Source organism: Rosa chinensis, chromosome 2 (genome assembly GCF_002994745.2).
Source record: "Rosa chinensis cultivar Old Blush chromosome 2, RchiOBHm-V2, whole genome shotgun sequence".
Classification (NCBI taxonomy): domain Eukaryota; kingdom Viridiplantae; phylum Streptophyta; class Magnoliopsida; order Rosales; family Rosaceae; genus Rosa; species Rosa chinensis.
Window position 1 is genome coordinate 31,115,769 of NC_037089.1, and position 5,439 is coordinate 31,121,207.

Sequence of the window (5,439 nt, forward strand, 5' to 3'; positions counted from 1 at the left end):
CACCCCAAAGATTATCAGGAGAAGAGCTTCTGTCCACTCACAACCGGTATTTCTCTCCCAACATTTCCCATCAATTTCCTGCTCTTTGTAAATTTCTGGAAATTGAGTATGAATTTTCCTTGCTCTCGATTTTTGTTTGCAGATTTTGAAGAAATTTTATAAGCAGTGTGATCCTGGTCAGTGCTCACTGTTTCAGTCTCCTTTTCTAAATTTTATTCCCTGCTGAATTACTATGTGTGCTGCACAACTCAGCAAGTAGAAAAACGACTGATGCAGCATGTCATTGCAACTCTTGCACCACTTTTTGTGTGGATGGAACTGCAGTAAGCAATGTTTTTGGAGAGACTCGAACAACTATTTTTTGAAAAACGTTCGAGCAGCAATTGTAACAAAGTTGACCTTAAACTAAGATAGCCTATTTTTTGAAAACTACTATAATGGACAATGTTGCCAGTAGAAACTTTGATAAGATCTCAAAGCTAGGGCATGATCTAATTCATTTTAGATCATCTGTAGTGATGATATTGTACTATACAAATTTTGTCTTAATCCTCGATTTATAATGTAGCAGTGGTCTCAAGACAATTGAAAACCATTTTGTCGTCTTTTAAGTTTAGTTCTATTACACACTTTTGATTCATTGATAACGGTAGATACTGCAGCAAAGCGCGGGGAAGTTTTCTAGTATGTAACGATTTGGGCTGGAAAGGAAGGATGGTTAAAGGTAAAGTCTACGATTACGAAAAAAATGGTCTAAATTGGCCCGGCTCATGTTTTATTTTCTTAAAGTAGGCCCGTAGCAAACAAAATTAAAGTGAAGTTCAATGATGAATCCCATTACGAAGCGCAGTCGGATTAGTTCAATCTACTTGTGAGGAGGAGTTGAGGCTTCGTGTGTGTATATAAAGGAGATTCTCGATCTCAAACTTTCTCGGTAAAAGCAAAGAAACATGTCTTTGTCCTCCAAAAAACCGCTTGACCTAACCACCAGCAACGGCGAAGAGGACCCGCTCCGGCGGTGCCGTGAACGTCGGCATAAGGCTCATAAGCATACGCGTGGTGGGAAGAAGACCAAGGAGACCAAGTTGAAGTTGGAGTTGGAGGAGGCTAACAAGTCATTCTACATGTGTGTTCTAGAGCACAGGAGAGACTGGGTGGCTTATGTTGTCCGCACCATCAGACTGTCGGATTTTTTATCATCTTCGGAGGCGATGGGGGACGATCCATTGCCATTACGGCAAGTGGCTTATGAGGCCGGTTCGCATCTTCCCAGATCTATGGGTTGCGGTGTCAGGGGATCCCAAATTTTTTTCACCGGCGGCGTGACACCCAGCTCCCCTCACAGCTGCAGGGAAATAGGTCCCGACTCAGTTTGTCATACAACTGTTTATGCTTTTGAAACACGCACAAATGAGATCAGAAAGCTTGATGCCAACTTACAAGGAGGGAAACTTTACCCTCTGATGGTGGAGCTGGGCGGCAAACTGTACGCTCTTTCCTCTAGGCTGGTCGGCCATCCTCCATCGTTTGAGGTATTCGACCCTAACATAGGCAAGTGGGAAGGTTTGCCCCAGCCTCCATTTTTCCAAGTTTCCTCTCCATATTATGCAGATTGCAACTTCTCTTACGCAATCGCCAGCACCAAGATCTTTGCCTCGGATGAAAACTGTCCCGTGTTCTGCTTTGACGTCGCCCACCCAGACAGAGAATGGAGACTGGTCTCTACTATGTGCCGGGGTGGCTCTTTTCCCTTCGATAACAAAGTAGCATTAGTCCTGGACCTGCAGGGGGACGATGACAAGAAAATAATGTTTGCCTATAGTCATGAGCCTTGGCGTCTATGGGTATATCTTATGTCATTGTATGAAAACCAAGAAACTATCACAAAAATCGGTGATATGAGGATGCCAGTGTTGCCTGATGAATTCGGTTTGCCACAACGCTGTGAATTTTTGCACATAGGAGGCCAGAAAGCCTGCCTTGTTATCACCGAAATCGGCTTCTGTGATGAAGACGAGCCTGTTTATGAGCTCGGTACTCATAAGAGACACGGTGCAGTCATACCATTTCAATTTCAAGTTGATATCACCAAGGTGGACAAGGACAGGAAAAATTGTTTAGCACTCCAATTCGCATCTCTTCGCAGCTTCGAATATCATACCAACCCATCCACTCTACCTGAACCTGAAACGGTTGGTTGCTTTCTGTTGTAATAAGTTTATTGCATTGCTTAAGAGTAAACTATAAGGCTGCAAAACTACTTATGACTTATGAGATAAATATTTGTTACACTGGTTATTCGAATTTTAATTATAATTTTTATCTACGAAAGGGGGTTTAATACATTCTATAGGAGAATAGCTTTAGCCCAAGCTTTCAACATCAATCACACAATCTTGGCACCAGTAAGCCTTTCTCACTCACTCCAATTCCTTGAGGAAATCAACATTATCCACGAAAACCTGCAAAATGTGAGATGAATCAGACCTTGTAAATCAGGCAGGGCAATAAGCACCTTTTAAACTTTAAACTTAAGAACCTAAAAAAAGACGGCAAAAACAAACTCAGAAAAAAATAAAAAATAAAAAATTATAGATTACTAATTTACTAGTGCAACATGATTAAATTGACGCGGCAGTTGTATATGATATTTCGATATTGAAATTTCAGAATTCGGAACTACTCACTACTAGAAATGTGGCCTATGACCACAGCCCAACAGTGAAAATTTAATGCTCCGTCCCTATATTTGTACACAGGGTCAAAATTTGCGACGGTTAAGGTGTAGCTGACCCCTGGACATGTATTAGCCACAGTGAAAAGCAAATTCCGTCGCAAAAGATGAAATTATGAGCAATAGTAAGGAGAAAACCAGTTTTCCGTGGCAAAGCCATGACAAAATCACGCGCCGGCCCCAGAGTCCAATTATCCATCCATTTTGCTAAAAAAAAAAAAAAAAAAAGATAAAACAATATATGTCCGTCGCCAAACTGGTACATCCAAATATAATAATAGTTTTCATCCTCGTTTTTGTTCCTCTCTCTTTCATTTTTGAGTTTTCATGATCTCCTCCCTCTCACTGCCATGGATACCTCCGTCAAAGGTGAGGGCGATGAGCGAGCAATAGCCGATCTCTTGTCTCATGCATGGCCGCTTCATTTTCTTAAGGTTCATATCTTGTCTAATCTCCCCTCTAAATGTTTATTAATTAGATCCGACGAAAAGTAGCCCAAATGCGAGGTCGCTAGGGTTTCAAGAATTAACTGGGTATTTTGGATTGCACTCCTCCTTGTGATGATCCAGGTAGGGATCTCAGTTCTTTCAAGTTCTCAATTTTCTGGTCCAATTGCAAACTTTCGGAAAGGGATTATACTCTCTCAATTTCTTTACCCATCATTTTTGTTGTTTCGCTCAAGGTTAATAAGAAGAAGAGGGTTTAGGCCACATGAGCTTTCATTTCTATATTATAGCTGATTGGTTTACAACTACGCAATGCTTTAGTGTTTTATTGGGTGCTTTTGCATGCAACTCTAATTTGGGGTTTTCTTTATTCTAATCGCTGATTCGTATGCACTGAAAAGAAATCTTATTTTGTTGCTCAATTTTTTTTCTCTTATCTGTTGTTGTGAAGGTAGGCTGAGTACATGTAAATTGATGTTTTTTCTTGACGTTGAGCTATCACTCAAGTATTTCTTTAATTTACATTGAAGGTTGTGTCTTTGAGGTTTCAGTGTAGTCCACTAAAGAACTCTTAACTTCTTCTGTGCAGCATATTGAGCGCCCCTTTACGTTGCTTGAGGAAGAACCACAGTCTAAAAGACACAGCCCTGTATAAGAGTTGAAAAGATGTTTAAAAAAAACTCAAACTAAGCTTCCAAGTCCACCTAACTTCATTCTTTGCGTTTTACCAGAGAGGAAAGATTCTTATATTTATGGTACGGTATTGTTATTTACAGTGGCATCCCACCTATCCCTTGCTATGATCATATAATCACTTTGTGATATTCTACATGGCCTTGGAAAAAAAAAAGTGTCTCAAGTACTGTTTTCAGGATTTAGCCACAATGCATTTTTCCTTCCAAGATTTATCATCACTACCTTACCAATGTGCTTCTCAAAATCAATTCTAAGGCAAGAACTAAATCTTGATATCCATATCTCTACTTTTCTAATTTGTGGACGCCTATTGATTTCTCCTGTCTGTTTCTGTTAGCCTTCATAACTTGGAGGAATAAATTCTTTGTTGGCACTATAGCACTCCTCACATGCCCCTCTGATAAAAGATACTCCTACCATGATTTTGTGGACATTCCTTCTGTTGCAGCGGTAATCACAAAGCTAGTTTCTTTCATTATGTATTACTTACCAATTGTTGTTTCCTAGTAATGTCAATGTTTTTGGACCATACAGGTTTTAGGCTCTCAAAGTTGGCCACTTAATTCAAGGTACAGAGCAGCTGTTAGAACACAATCTTAGGAGACTATGCTTATTGTTAAGCCATTGTTTATCTTTAAAGATACTCACATATTATCTGCTTGTTAAATTGCATGACTCCATTCACAAACTATCTGAATTTTATAATGTTGAAGAGCTTTATCTATTAGTAGATATTCACGTTAGCTTTTTCATATTACAACACTAATGCTATGTATCTGAAAATGCAGTTGGATGATTCAAGCAGAAACAATTTGACACGTTTGACAACTCTTAAGTCCCTAAACTGAAGAGATTTGATCCTACACATTCAGATAGGTGATCTCTACCAGGTATTTACACATTTGGAAACGCTCTTGATGTTCAAAATTATTCATATGCCTTAGTACTTTGCTGATGGAATTGTTAATTCATTATTTGGTTCATCCACTCTGAAGATTAAACTTGAGCAGTGCTAATATGTTTTACTTGGTAATTGTCTGTACAATTTGTTCTCCTGGCCATGCTTACGAAGGATAGTCATTTCATGAGATGTACTTGGTCATTGCTTTCTTGTAACCTATATAGAATGGGATCGCTTTTGGTAGATGGAAGTTGTAATCACATCTTTTTAGATCCAGTGTTAGATATCTGGAAGTTGTAAAGTGTGCAAGAACTCTTAGCATGGAGTTGATATATAGTGGAATGAGAATGAGCTCTAATTCAGTTTATGTTGTTGCAGAGGTGTTGGAATTATTTTAGTTTGCAGATATATGTTTGAATTCATACTTGGCATTTGATTTGAACTATAAAAACTGGCTATCTTTGAGAATTTTATCCCAGCAAGAATTACCAGGAATCAATTTTGTTACCATAAAACAACTTGGATGGGATCCATGGGTAAAACCATAATGGAATATCTTCAAAACCATAAATGGTAATTTTTGTGTATTTCCCAATAGTACTTTTTTTTTTGGTAATTTGGTACCAATTGGCCACGGATGAAAAAAGAGTAGTAGCAAAAGA

General features: G+C 38.9%; 1 long non-coding RNA gene across 3 annotated transcripts; it reads left to right on the top strand.

Moving 5' to 3' along the window:
• Positions 1-3,041: 3,041 nt before the first annotated feature.
• LOC121051422 lies at positions 3,042-5,117 on the top strand. Of its 3 annotated transcripts, XR_005805663.1 has the most exons (6): positions 3,045-3,103; positions 3,213-3,303; positions 3,770-3,935; positions 4,032-4,326; positions 4,411-4,445; positions 4,665-5,117. It is a non-coding gene; the product is annotated as an uncharacterized LOC121051422 (long non-coding RNA). The 3 variants fall into 3 exon arrangements; XR_005805662.1 differs by having other exon boundaries at positions 3,770-4,326; XR_005805664.1 differs by lacking the exon at positions 3,213-3,303 and having other exon boundaries at positions 3,042-3,168; positions 3,770-4,326.
• Positions 5,118-5,439: the final 322 nt, after the last annotated feature.